This window comes from Ursus arctos, unplaced genomic scaffold (genome assembly GCF_023065955.2).
Source record: "Ursus arctos isolate Adak ecotype North America unplaced genomic scaffold, UrsArc2.0 scaffold_6, whole genome shotgun sequence".
Classification (NCBI taxonomy): Eukaryota; Metazoa; Chordata; class Mammalia; order Carnivora; family Ursidae; genus Ursus; species Ursus arctos.
This window is the reverse complement of record NW_026623078.1, coordinates 54,330,312-54,345,539: the sequence shown is the minus strand read 5'-3', so window position 1 is coordinate 54,345,539 and position 15,228 is coordinate 54,330,312. Positions and strand designations below refer to the sequence as shown.

Below are 15,228 nucleotides of genomic sequence, written 5' to 3'. Positions count from 1 at the left end.
GCGACATTAAAGGAAGAAGGGGCTTCTCTTTCTGGTTCTGGATGCTTCGTTGTTTTCTTTGTTCCTTGACTGCCAGGATCTTGGTTGCCAGGAGCTTACAGGACACCAACGGCATTCACCCTCCTGACATGTTTCCCTAGCACCCCGGTGGGCGTCTTTCCATCACTTTCAGTAGCACCCCAGCAGGCACCCTAATAGGTGGCTTCCCAGCAAGTTCCCTGAGAACTCCAGCCAGCTTCTCTGCAAGCCCTACCAACACCCTCCCAGATGATTTCCAGCTTGCCTGCCCCAGCTTGTGGCAGCTCCACGGGCCACAGCCACATCCTCTAACATCGGCTGGATCTCAGCCTTAGCTTTGGGGGGAAGGAACCTCTTCCAAATTTGTTCCTTCCTTGGGTACACAGCCTCAGCACTGAAAGAGCTGGCTGCTCCCTCTTACAGGTTAATAATCCTTTATATTACAGTTTTCCTGGTCAAGTTACTATTATAGTTTCTGTCTCCTGGCTGAACTTGGACATCTAGTCTATCCTAACATATACAACTATATACTGAGACGTGGACTTCTATTAGTAATTTTGAAGGACAACCTTGGATCCTGTTCTTTCTCTATTTCATAGCTACTTTTAATGTTTTATTGCCTAAGTTATAATAGAAACTAAGTTATATTTTAAACACTGATATAAAGTGTGTCATAATATACACTATATCTTTTCATTCATTCAGACTTCTTAGCTAATCATTATAAGAAAAAAATACTATGTGAAGGCACACTCATTGCAGGGTTAAGATAAGCTTCTTTGACCAAACATGCAAGAGAAACCATAATCTCGTCAAAAGATTTAAGTCCAAATCTTTATTTACTCATACTGCAAATAAAGTTTATGCTGAATCTTAAAAATGACTATCAGATAATAAAAATACTGCGTTTGGAAACATTTCAATAACTCTTCACTACTTAGTCATATGGCAAAATTACTCCTTCCTCTATAAAAATAAATCCAAGTATTAACTAAAATGACTACTTAGGAAGAGTATGTATGTGCTCTTTATGTACAGAGCCCAGAATAATTCACACTGCTTGGCCCAATCCTCCTACCCCACCTCCAGATAAGCCAATATTTTCATTCAGGAGGAAACTGTTACATAAATAAAAAATGAAGAGCAGATTACGAGTGATGTGAGGGAAATAAGGTATTATAAACCCATGGAAAAGTGCATTGCAGAATATTATTTCAGAGACATCATTCTGGAATTTGTATCTCTGAATACAAATACATTTTTTTTTTTTAAAAAGAGTAGTACAAAGTCTACCTTGTAAAAAACATATATCCAAACTTTTATCTAGTGGCACTCACTAGAAAAATGTAAGGAGAATAATGGCCTCTCAAAGATGTTCCCATTTGAATTCCAGGAACATGCATATGTGTATCCTTACATAGCAAAAGGGGTTTTACAGATGTGGTTAAGATGGGAAGATTATTCTGGAATATCTGCATGGGCCCAATCTACTCTACATGAGTACTTAAAAGAGAAAAATCTTCCCCTCCTGTAGGCAGAGAGAGATGCAATGACAGAAGAAGGGGTAGAGATGGCATCAGGAGAAAGATTCAACACCCCATTGCCAGCCCCAAGAGTAGGAGGCTTTGTGCAAGCAGCAGAAAGAAGACTCTAGGACAGCATCCGGGTGACAGCCATCAAGGAAACAGGGATCTAACTCAGTCCTATAACCTCAAGAAACTGAATTCTTCCAACAACCCAAATAAGCAAGGAAACAATCCTCCACTCCAGCTTCCAGGAAGAAATGCAGCCAGTTCCTTTCATGTTAATGCAGTGAGACCCATGCCAGACTTCTGACCAACAGAACTGTAAGATAATAAATGTGTGTTGTTTTAAGCCTCTAATTTTGTTAGTAGTAGAAAACTAACAGAAGGAATACTATTTAAACCTTGGAAGATCTAGGTCTTCCTTTATTAAAGAAAGTAGCAATGTCCTTCCAGGTATTAAAAAATGCGAGTGTTCACAGAAGTATTTACTGATGATAAACTGGACTGATATCCTCTATAGTTATCAATGCTTTCCTCTTTTAGCTACTTTACTTACTTAACAAACATTTGTATTTACTATGTGCTAGAAACTTCTCTAAGGGCTTTACAAAAGTAAACTCAATTAATCCTCATAATAACTTCTGAAGCAGGTATTATATTTTGTCCTCACTGATTTCATGTGTTGTTAAAAACATATGCTTGGTTGTTAGTTTGACTAATGCCACGCACCATAAGCAATAGCTCTCATGTCCAAGAGAGGTAACGGTGAAACTTCTTGCAAATGTGACCACTAAATCCCAAAGATAACCACTTCTTAAGGTATCAGCAGCTCTCCACTGTTAGGCAGTGCCAGACTTAATTATTCATTCAAAAAACATTTATATCCACTCACAATGGACCACCCACTGCAAAGACAGTCCTTTCTCTAAATCTATTAGAAAAGAGTTTTAAAGTAAGTCAATAACACTAATATAATAAAGTGTAGTTATTAAAAGTACGAATTCTAGAATATGACTGTTTCGGTTAAAATCCTGGCATACTTTGAGCATAGAACTTGAGTCTGCATTTTTTCCATCTGTAAAAATGAGAAAATAATAACTATCTCATAAGATTGTTGTAGGGGCTGAAATCAGATAATGCATATATGGTACAGCATACTAACAGCACAGTAAGCGTCCAGTACATGTTGGCTATTGAGTATTAATGTTGTAAGAGTTATAACAGAGGTATGCAATAAGGGCTATGAGAGCACAAAGGAGAGTCATCTAATCTAGTTTTCAGCTGGCTGGAAACCTGAGATGAATCTGAGTTAAGAAGTACTAGGACTTAGGGGCACCTTGCTGACTCAGTCAGTGAACATGTCTAACTCTTGATCTCAGGGTTGTGAGTTCAAGCCCCACATTGGGTGTAGAAATTACTTAAAAATAAAATCTTAAAAAAAATAAATAAATAACTAGTAGGACTTAGCCAGAGAAAAGTGGGTTGGACTTTCTAGGCAAAGAGACCAGTATATGCTAAACTAGAGAGGGAAGATTAAAAAAAACAAGAGGGAACTAACTTCAATTCGATACAACCAAAACAGGTGGCATGCGCCCCATGAAGGATACCAGGATATAAAGACCGATAAAACATCACAAAAGGACTTCTATGACACACCTAGATGACAAGGCTGTATAGTGAATGCAGTGGGGAGGAAATGATGAATATTGAGGACTTCAAAATAGATTTGTGTGTTAGAGTGCTGTACTATTACAGAAGTTGAGTTAGAGGAGATGAGACTGAAAGTGGAGATACCTATTTGGAGATGAATAATTAAGAAAAATATAATAAAGCCATGAAACAGTGAAGCAATAACGAAAATGGAGAGAAGTAGACAGATTTCAGAGATCTTTGGGAGATAATAATGACAGGATTTGGTAACTGATTATATTTGAGAGCTGAGGGAGAAGAATAAAATTAGAGTGATCCCCCTACACACACCAAGCTTTATTAACAAATGTTTATTGGCTGACAACTATGTGCCCTGGGCATAAAAAGATGATTAAACTTGGCCCATGACTTCAAAGAAACCAGTGACACCAAGGAAAAAGTAGAGATTGGTTACTACTGTTGAGTATCAGAAACATTATAAAATAGTTACATACAAAATGCTGTAACAATTGAGAGAGGAGACAGCTAACAAATGTATCAAAGAACCGTTACCGCTTCACGGCAATGGAGGTGGACACAAAACTGCTCACCAGGTAAAGAGTAAGAGCGTGTGCATAACTGAATTAAAGAAAAAAAAAGAATTAAAGAACATGACAAACAGAGGGATTCATTAAAAGATTACTGTGGATATACTGAAGAAAGTAGATTGTGAATACCTCAAATCGTGGTCCATTCACATTCACAATCCCAGTAAATTTTTACTGAACCACAGTGTATCCAGCAAACAGATGGCATATCCACACTGAGTAACTAGTGTTTAATAAAATGACTCTTTTATAAAGATGTGGGCAGGGTTTAAGGAAACCAACAAGCAGTGCAGGGGGGCTAGCAACAGTGCAAAGCAATTTCCAGAACCAGAAGAAAGTAGCTATACTAAGAGGGCCAGCAGATGGAACTGTTGTTTTCAGTAGAAAGACACAAAAGGCCTGCTCTGAAGGAAGCCTGGGAAGAAATAATGTGACCTCACTGTCCTCCTTCCCTCCAAACCGCAAATATCTCACAACACAGAACCCAAATGAAAGTCAGGGACAAGAGAGCCCACTGGTGCAATCCATAGAGGTCAGCCTCCCGTTGTATACAGCAAAGTGAGGGAAAAGTAGTAGTGTAGGAGTAGATCTAGAAGGGTGAATGGAAAAAATATGCAACATACAGTAATAAAAGTTCAATGACATTCAAATATATCTTTCTTGGTCTTTTAAAATTCACTTCCAATTTCTAGAAACCTTCCTAACCTTTAGTTTGGAAATGGAATTTAACCATTAGCCTTAAACCTGCAAAATCTCTAACATGAGACTTCAATTTATTCTAAAACAGATCCTGGGATTGCAAATGTTTTTGTCTCATCATGAAGTCTGCATCCTATATCTGCTTCCAGTGCATCTCCTTTATGATTTAGTAGATGTACCTTCTTGCACCCTCAATAACAAATCCCCAGATGGGATACAGCCAGTTGTCACCAAGCAGATAGAACAGACCCTTCCTGGTAAATTCTGTATTCAAGAATCCTATGGCTGAGTTAAGACTTAAGTTAGCTTAGATCAGACAATCATTAAAGAGAAATCAACGTGTGGTAATAAAGTTCAGTACCACCAAAGTACTTCTGAAGTTGACCAGTGCAGGTGGGAACTTTAAAGCTTTCGCAAAGTTGTTTTTTTTTTTAATTTAAATTCAATTAGCCAACTTCTAGTACATCATTAGTTTCAGATGTAGTGTTCAATAATTTATCAGTTTCATATAACACCCAGTGCTCATCACATCACGTGCCCTCCTTAATGCCCATCACCCAATTACCCCTTCCCCCAGACACACCTCCCCTCCAGCAACCTTCAGCTTGTTTCCTAAAGTTAGGAGTCTCTCATGGTTTTTCTCCCTCTCTGATGACTTCCAATTCTGCTTTCCCTCCCTTCCCCTACAGTCCTCTGCCCTGTTTCTCACGTTCCACATATGAGTGAAACCATATAATAATTGTCTTTCTCTGACTAACTTATTTCACTCAGCCTAATACCCTCCAGTTTCATCCACATCGACGTAAGTGGTAAGTACTCATCCTTTCTGATGGCTGAGTAAAGCCTTCCCAGAGTTAAATAAATAACAGATAATAAGGGAATTGCTATTACTTAAGATAGCCACAGTAATAGATACACTCCTGAAATCAGTGACTTAAGACAGCAATGTATCTCTTATTCATATAACGTGTAATGCAGGGGGGGTGGTGGGGGGACAGGGAGAGGAGACTAAGTCATCAGCCAGAACTTAACCACATGAACCCCTTTAGAAACAAGGAAAGCTGGAAAAGGTAGTCCAGGGCTGAGCACTTGGGCAGCAACAACTCTGTGAAAGAAGAATGTAAATCTTTGATGAAAACCTAGTATCTCCACTACAAAATTAATTTTTTATTGTGTGAATAAAAGCAATAATTAATTCTTTCAGCTTTTAGTCAAAAGGAATTCTGTGTGAGGTGATGTATGATGAAACAGATTGTTCATATATGTGCCTGAGAAGCAAACCCCTTACCAAAACCACCATTATGGTTATTCTGTTATCTAGCTATATTGCTTAGTATAAACCCTTTTTCCCAGTTTTAGCATCCAAGAAGCCTAGTTGCAGGATGCATGAAACTGCTAGTTTTCCCTTAGAGCTGAACATAAACTTAGTTGGGGGGAAAAAAACTGCCTAAGTGCATAGAGAGTTCCATCTTCCTCCTGTACCTAAAAGAGCATTTAACCAGCATCTCTGTTTAGCAGAACCTACCAAATTCTGTGTGTTACATAAGAATGCTAAATGTTTATAAACTAAAAAAATTCTTAACTCTAAATGCCAGCACCATGTGATATGGAAAACACAAATTAGAGCTTTTTAATGCGTATTTATAACATGTTCATAATGTTATATCATAACATATAATACATGTTCATAATGCATAAACTGTACAAAACTTGTCCATTCTTAACCTAATTTTTACTATCTAGTTGCCTATACTTTTGGCGGGTAACAACAGTTCTAGAGAGAAAGTAAGTGAAATAATAATATATCACTCCTGGGTCTAAACCTGTTCTTAACTTTTCCCTTTCTATAATCCTATTCCTAATCCTATTTCTAAAACTGCCCATCACAAAATCCAACAAAACTTATTTCTCTTTCATAAAACAACACTGTCTGAAATTTGCAATAATTCACTAATATAAAGAGGAACAGAATCTTCACCTACCATGGCATTTCCACAGCTAATATCTTCCCTTTCCTAAACTACACTCACATTTCCAAAATTCCCTAGGAAGTAATGTAGGAATATACACAAAAAAGGAAATTTGTGGGGCCCTAGGTGGCTCAGTTAGTTAAGCGTCTGCCTTTGGCTCAGGTCATGATCCCACTGTCCTAGGATCGAGTCCCACATGGGGCTCCCTGCTCTGTGGGAAGCATGCTTCTCCTTCTCCCTCTGCCTGCTGCTCCACCTGCTTGTGCTCGCTCTCTCTGTGTCAAATAAATTTTTTTTAATCTTTAAAAAAAGGGAGGGAGGATGTTTATCCTAGTTAAACCTATCATATAAAACAAAGATTGTATAATAGTGAAAAACACCGAAAGAATGAAACAAAATCAGATGGTGAGAAATTCACTAAGACGAAGTTGTCAATGGGAGCAAGGGATGTTCAATAAAAGGAAAACAGACCTGCAGTTTTGAAAAAAACTATACAATGGTAATACATTCAGTAGGAAAAAAAAGTTTTCTTTTTTTTTTAAGATTTTATTTATTTATTTGACAGAGAGAGAGACAGCCAGCGAGAGAGGGAACACAAGCAGGGGGAGTGGGAGAGGAAGAAGCAGGCTCCCAGCGGAGGAGCCTGATGTGGGGCTCCATCCCAGAACGCAGGGATCACGCCCTGAGCCAAAGGCAGACGCTTAACGACTGCGCCACCCAGGCGCCTGAAAAAAAAAAGTTTTCTAAGCTAAAATATTAGGTAGGCTTCCTCACAATTATGAACGGATTCAAATAGTCCTGATCTTCTTCTCCCCTTTTTCTTTGCCTTCTCTTCTTTCTCCCTTTTTACCCTTCCTACTACTACTCTATTATTTCCCATCCAACCCCTCTATATCGCAAGGTGTATTCACTTCTACAAATACTCACATTATAAACTGTTTAGAATAAGTAAAACAAAAAGAAGCCTCCCCCCAAGTGCTCTCTCAAGAGAACTCTGGTCCTGAGACTAGACCAGTGTAGAGAGTTGACCATCAGAGGAGCAAAGATAGATACATATTATGTATAGCAACCAGTTGAGCACATCAGGCATCCTAAGAGCTTACCTGACCCTTTATACACTGATGGCAAATCCCAGTAATTTGGCTCCTAAATATTTCCAAAGCTATCCTGCCTCTTCACCTCCACCAGGACTGCCTTCTTTCATATCTCTATCATGTATCACCTGGATTACTAGAAGAGTCTCCTAACTACTGCTCTTGACTCTAGCATTACATATTCTCATCAATCCCTCATACTGCAGGAGTGGGGTTTTTTTCAACAGAAGTCTGATTATACTGTGTCACTGCTTAAAATGCCTCCATGACTCCCTACTGCCTTCAGGATTAAATCCAAACCAAAAGAAAAACATAAAACGTCTTCAAAGCTCTAACCCTTGCCATCTCTCAAGTCTCCTTTACTGACACACCTCCAATATACCCTATGCTCCAGACCTTCTAAATCACTTCAAGTTAGTTTCTTGACCATGTCCTTCCTCTCTATTACAAAGGAAGTTAAAGCCTGGGGTAGTTTTAGTATTTTTGCTTAGAATATCTTCCTGTGCCCAACTAACATCTACTCATTCTTTGAGCCTCAGCCTAGATGTCATCCCCCCAAAACTGGATCAAGGACTCCTCTTTTATGAATATATCCATGATACACTGTGCACGGCACTCATCATGCAACATTGCAATTGTGGTTTATCATGTTTTTTATAGCGAGTTCCCAAAAGGGTTAACTGATAATATTTCAAAGTGTTTTAACATTCAGAGATAAATATCTGCATTTCATCAGATGACTAGTGAATACAACAGTATCTCTAGTCTCTGGAATCTTTAATATCTAGCAGGAGTAAAATTTCTAAAGAATTTAAAAGGATAAAATGTCTGACACCCTTAAACAATACCAAAGAGACAACACTCACTTGATTAGTCTGACATATTTTTTACTATGATCATGATGTACTTAAAAACACCTTTATGGGATGGGGCCCCTGGGTGGCACAGTCGTTAAGCGTCTGCCTTCGGCTCAGGGCGTGATCCCAGCGTTCTGGGATCGAGCCCCACATCAGGCTCCTCTGCTAGGAGCCTGCTTCTTCCTCTCCCACTCCCCCTCTCGTGTTTTCTCTCTCGCTGGCTGTCTCTGTCAAATAAATAAATAAAATTAAAAAAAAAAAAAAAACACCTTTATGGGAGCGCCTGGGTGGCAAAGCAGTTAAGCATCTGCCTTCGGCTCAGGGCATGATCCCAGCGTTATGGGATCGAGCCCCACATCAGGCTCCTCCGCTATGAGCCTGCTTCTTCCTCTCCCACTCCCCCTGCTTGCTGTCTCCATCTCTGTCGCTGGCTGTCTCTATCTCTGTCGAATAAATAAATAAAATCTTTAAAAAAAAAAAAAACACCTTCATGGTGTTTTTTTTCACAACACTTTACATTTCAATGTGTTCATATGATTACAGCTGGCCTACAACTGTCTGTCTCTGAGGAGAACTGTTTCTATTCAAAATATTCTGTACATCACTTACCGTTCGGCTCTGTTAAGCACATTGGAAATTTACAAACACTTTCAAAGTAAAGTAATAATTTATAAAGCAAAATATTCCTTATATTAAAAAATAATTAAAATTTCAAAATGACATATCACAATATTCTGCTGGTTCCTAGTCAAACAGATATGTGCTTAGTCTAAAAGAAAGATAAGTTGCAACCATACACAAATACTATAAGTTTGCTTCTAGTAATGTAAGCAAAATTGGACATACATTTAAAAATTATAGTTGATTTCCAAAAATAAGGGTACTACTGCCTAAGCAAACCTTTTTCTTTTAGGTTACCTTGAAATCCTACTTCAAGCGGTACCTAAATGAAACACAGTATCTCTTTTCCAATGTTTCATCCATTCACCCAACTAATATTTTTGAGTACTACTAGCATTAAGCATTGTGTTAGGTTATAAGCTGAGGCTGAAATGGTGAGCAAGACAGACAGCGTGTGTGCTCTCTGGGAGTTTATAATCTAGCAGGGTAGACAGACCATAAACAAATTAAGAAATTGTAAATTTTAATAAGCATAACAGGAAATATTAAAAATGTGGAAAAGAAGAAAGAAGAGAACCTACTTAAGAATATGTGGGCAAGAAGGAGCTCTCTAAGGATGCAAACTTGAGGCTAAGGTCAGAAAGATGAGAAAGAGCAGTCATACAAAGATTGTGTGCATCTGAGAAGCAATGAAAAGGACAGGAGCACTCTGAACTGTAATAATTCTTCAAAATCCATTAACGTGATGAGATTCTCTGAGTTCTCAGATATAATATGAATAAGACAAATAAATAAATACATATTTTTATCAGAGTAAAAAATTGATCCCAGGCAAATCTAAGGACAATCACGGAGTAATCTGCAAAAATTAGTTCCCTCACATCTACCCAAGACAATCAATATCTTATCAATAAGTTGGTATATTATTTTCACTACTATCCCTTAGTTTTCAGACTCTCTGAGAATGGTTTTTGCTGAGGAAACTACTTCCAATTCATCACCTTCCCTTTCCACCCCTAACCTTCTAAATAAATAATGAAGTCACTTAAAAAACTTCGGGTTTTGTTTTTTTGTTTGTTTGTTTGTTTGTTTTACTTCCCAGTAGACAAGGAAGAGAATGGCTCAATTTTAAAAAAAAAGGTAAGATTTCATCCAGGAATGCTATAATAATATTAAGGCCTAGAAACTGTTGTCTATATTCAGTTAATAACAACTATCTGTTGCACACCTACTTATGCCAGGACATTTAGTCTATATTGATGACAACAATCCTTCAAGGTAGGTGTTATTATTCAGATAACATAGATGAGGAAACACGGGCTCAGAGTGCTTAACAACATAAGTAAGACCTTTTAGTTATTAATTAGTAAATTAAGGTTTCAAGTCAAAATCCATCTGGTCCCTCACACTTGCCTCCATTACATCTCTCTTCATCACACAGTATGATCAGTTCTTTATCAATATATATATATAGTCAACAAGAAGACATTATTTAATTGTCCTAGTTACTTTAAAATAGAGAATATATATAAAGAATGTATTAGGTACTATCTCTTAAAATGCTAATCAATGTTTTAGAATGCATCTTAAATTCTTAGAAACTATAGGTTTTCAATTTTTTACAATGGCCATGGCTATTTACATGTACAATAATGATTTTATTTAAAAGTCTTCATGATTAAATTGCATCTATTATTTGACACGCCTTGTTCTTAAAATTTCACTTAGCTGTAAAGACAATATGGTAGTTTTTTAAATATTAGAATGAGGAAGATCATTCTAACTACATCACAAACCCCAAAGCCATAAAACAAAAAGTAATAAATTCAAACACATTTTTAGAAAAATCCTGACCAATAAAAAAAGGCATAAACAGGTCATAAAACAAATGACAATAAAAAGAGCTTCTACAAATCACTAAAAATAACCAACAGAAAAACAAGACTTTAAACAAATGTAAAAGGCTCTCAGGCTCACTGATAATAAGAAAATTTCAATTAAATCTACAATGGCATATTTTTCACCAAAATATTGGCAAAGATTATCACACACTGAATTGGAAAGGATGTGGGAGTCTCCCTATTTTATGTCACTTATGCATACCTATTCTATGAAAGTAAATTTGGCAATATTTATTAAAATTTAAAATACACTAACCTTTTGACCCGACAATGCATTTCTAGGAATTCATTCCAAAGATATATTCACATATGTAGGAAATGATATATGTACAAAGATATTTATCACAGTCCTGTTTCTAATGGCAAAATAATTAGAATCAACCTAAATATCCAAAAATACGGTTCTAGTTAAAGAAATTACAGAGCATTCACAAAATGAGATATTATGCAGCCATTAAAATGAATGAAAAAACTATATATTAATGGATGTGGAACTGATTTCCTAAAAAGTAAACTGCAGTACACATTTGCGGTTTTTATATGTACACATATACATCCATAAATCTGTGCACACACACACACATGCACACACACACACACACCTGTGATATATACACATCTCTACTCCTACGTATAGAATATTTCTAGAATAGTATACAATAAACTCGCAAGAGTAGTTGCCCCTGGCTTGGGGAAAAACATAGCTAAGAAATTTTGTATTATAGGTATATATTATCCATTAAATAAAGAAGCCTATAAACTGACTTTGAAAAATACTCTTAAAATTATCAAAAAAAATTTAGAACTGCTCATCTATGCTTTAAATGTAGCAAAATTGTCACTCTGATCTATCATGAAACTTTTACTCATTGTCTTCCTTTATTTGGGGAGCAAATTATCCCTTTGACATTAACAGAAAATTCAAACTAAGAATAAAAAGATAATTTACACATCAAGAAACATATTTTCTAATTTGTTATTTAAAAAACCCTCATCTGAAAGGCTATGACATGCACATAGTAGAAACTCAATAAATATTTACTGAATGAATACTTTTCTATTGATTTCAGTGGTTTTGCTTTCTTCATACATTTTTTCACAATACTACATTAAAAAAAAAAAACCTCACTGAAAAACATAAACTTAATAAACTATGCTTTTCTTTCAAAGAAATTATCCTTCATTTTCCCAACAAAATTTCTAATCTGCCTCATTAACATTACCACAAGTCACATCAACATTACTTATTAGGTATCTAGTATGTGCGGGTGTTAAGGATGCTGCAAAACAGAAACTCCAAAGAAGAGTACATTTCTCTTCTTGCCCTCAAGAAGTTTACAATCTTGAAAGACAAGGCTTAAAAATAATAAGTAAAAGAACATAAGAGATTTTACCAATAGACTGAGTTATCAAAACTAAAACTAAAAAAAAGGATTGTCATGTAAGGATAAAAAAAGTAATTACTGATCTACTGAGGGATCTACTGAGATATAAAAAAGCTTCCAAAATTTTAGTATCTCAAGCCCATATAAAATGAAATTACTTGATGGTGACAGAAGACTTCCTAAGTACGTGGATATTAAGCATGGCTTTGAAGAAATTGCTAATAATTAAATATAAGTAGTTCTTAATTAATCTCTTCCTAAAGAGAAAGATTACTATAGTAACGATCTCAATAGTGGTTTCAATCTCCTTTGATTGCTCACCTCTCTCATTAAAAATATCTCAGGCGTGAACTTCTTAATACGTGCATATTTATTCACAAATTATATGCATCTTAATATTGTCAATCTATATATTAAATATCAGTAAAACTTAATTTCATTTTCAAATAGAAATAGAAATAGAAGTTTTCATATTCTCTGCCTGTACTCCAGCTTATCATCTTGTGATGTACTTTGATATGCACACCCCACTCTGTATGAATACTTAGCATGAAAATATTTTCATCCAATGGTTTCAATTTTTCACACATCAAACTTATCTTTTAACATAGTTGTTACAAGCAGCAGACATCAATGTGATTTTCACTTTCTCTCTGCCCATGACCTTCTCTCAGAATAGGTGTTAACATGCAATTAAATGGACATCGCTAAATAAAAACAAAGGATAATGTAGTCTTGACCAGATGAATGACTCCTAAAACTTAATGAGAAATAGTAATTATTGAAGAATACTAGTATTATTTTTTCGCGTCTGCCTTCGGCTCAGGGCGTGATCCCGGTGTTACGGGATCGAGCCCCACGTCAGGCTCCTCCACTATGAGCCTGCTTCTTCCTCTCCCACTCCCCCTGCTTGTGTTCCCTCTCTCGCTGGCTGTCTCTATCTCTGTCAAATAAATAAATAAAATCTTTAAAAAAAAAAAAAAAAAAAAAAAAAAAAAAAAAAAAAGAATACTAGTATTATTTTTTCTTATATCTAGTATTTATAACTTAGTACTCAATATTGATAATACTACTTAATAAATTATAAAATTCTTCAAAACAATCTTTTTTATTATAATTCTATCATAAAGTCTATTCTTTTCCTCATTTTCCTTGCCTAGTCTTACTTTACTACAAAAGCCAAAAACATTTTAAACAACATTTAAAATTAAATGTTTAAGTACATTATGCTTTAATCTCCAAAAAACTTGTCAAAATGAATAATAAAAATAATTCTGAAATCATGTAGGCCATTTTGAGGTATGACCTCTTCCAAGACTGTTAGGTAGAAATGCAAATAGATGTTTAAAATAAATGTGAACAGATTTTTCAACAGTGTAATTTCATAGATTGTATGAGTGTATTTTTAGAGAATGTTTCTACCTAACCTGTGTAATTATGAATGCATAAACATTATAGGTATTTGCATCATATGTAGGTTTACACAGAAATGTAATGTATGTAATGTCATGAACCTACCTGAAAAACCCTTTCACAACATTTTCCTAATGTAACATACTGGTCACTCTGAATAATTCTTAATTTAGTATTCAAAAGTTCATTTACATTTCTACATATCAGAACAATAGTGTACTAGTCAGTAAATACTATGATTTAGCATACTACAAAGAAATAAAAACACATTGTACATTTAAACATGTGGGTCAAAGAAATAAAACTACATTTTACTTGACACCACTTTGGCACCACTAATTTTACTGTAATTATAGTAAAAAATATAGATTCATATATCTAAATATCAAACTCTTGGTGTTGGCAGTATATATAGTTAAAGCAAAGTGAGTAGAATGCTCAAAAAGCTTTTAAAAATAATGCTTTATTACTCCACTAGTTAAAATAAGCTACTTAAATTGCTTAACCGTTTTTCATTTGCCAAGCTTACTAATAAGTCATATTCCCAAAGAAGTCTCCAAACCCAGAAATTAGCTTTGAAGAAGTAATTCTTCTTCATTCCAGTTAACATGTCAGGAACGTTTGCTCTCTTAGTGCTTCAATATTTTTTGAGAAATTGTATTTTTCTTAGATATTTGATAAATTTGTTACCACAATTTATAGCATTTTTCATTAAAATATGAAAATATATATGTACAGACAGAAACTTGTTTCTTTATAAGTGTATTAAAGAATACTGAATTCAACAACCTGTTTTTAAACTTTACATGATTAGAGGTCAGTGTATTAGTTCCTTCATAAAGGAACTCTACTCTTTCAATTGTGTGTTTCTGTGGAAAATATGGGAAAAGTGTATTTGATAATATGCAGACGAACCATCCCACCTTTAGCATATAAACTGCACAAGTTAATCTCTTAGTGAAAAATTCATTTCAAGTAAAAAGAAAAAAGTTGAGTTGGAAAAACATAAAAAGGTTACGCATCTTCTGCACAATCTCTTTCATACAGTAAATGAGAAATCAAATACCCATAAAACATTTAAAAGCAAACCTGTAGAAACAAATCTCTTTGCTATACGGGCAAGAAAAGGAGTCTCAAAGCTCGTTATTTCTGTCTGGACAGTTCCCTGGTGCTGAAGTTACACAGCGCTAAACCGATGCCTGGGTGCTGCTTTTACTATCCCACCCTCGTCAAAATCCCAGCTGCCTAGACTATGAACACGAGTAGTAGAACTTCACGAGGTAGGAAGCATCCCAAACCGCAGTAATGGTAGGAATGGGAGCCTCTTCAGAGTCTCTTCAGGATTAAACAGATTTACTAGTTCCAAACAGGAAGAGCAGCAGAGTGCAGGGTGTTAGAACCCGCCGAGGGGGAGGGGCTGGAAGATGGCGGCGGTCGCACACCCACCCGAGACATGCCAGAGCTTAGGCCCCTCGCCTGCACCGCCGCCCTCCTGCCCGCAGCGACC

At 36.0% G+C, this 15,228-nt stretch overlaps 1 protein-coding gene across 1 annotated transcript in view; it reads right to left on the bottom strand.

Moving 5' to 3' along the window:
• The window catches only part of RIMS2 (regulating synaptic membrane exocytosis 2), a 626,259-nt gene that overhangs the window by 547,218 nt on the left and 63,813 nt on the right, over positions 1 to 15,228 (bottom strand). The window lies entirely within an intron of this gene.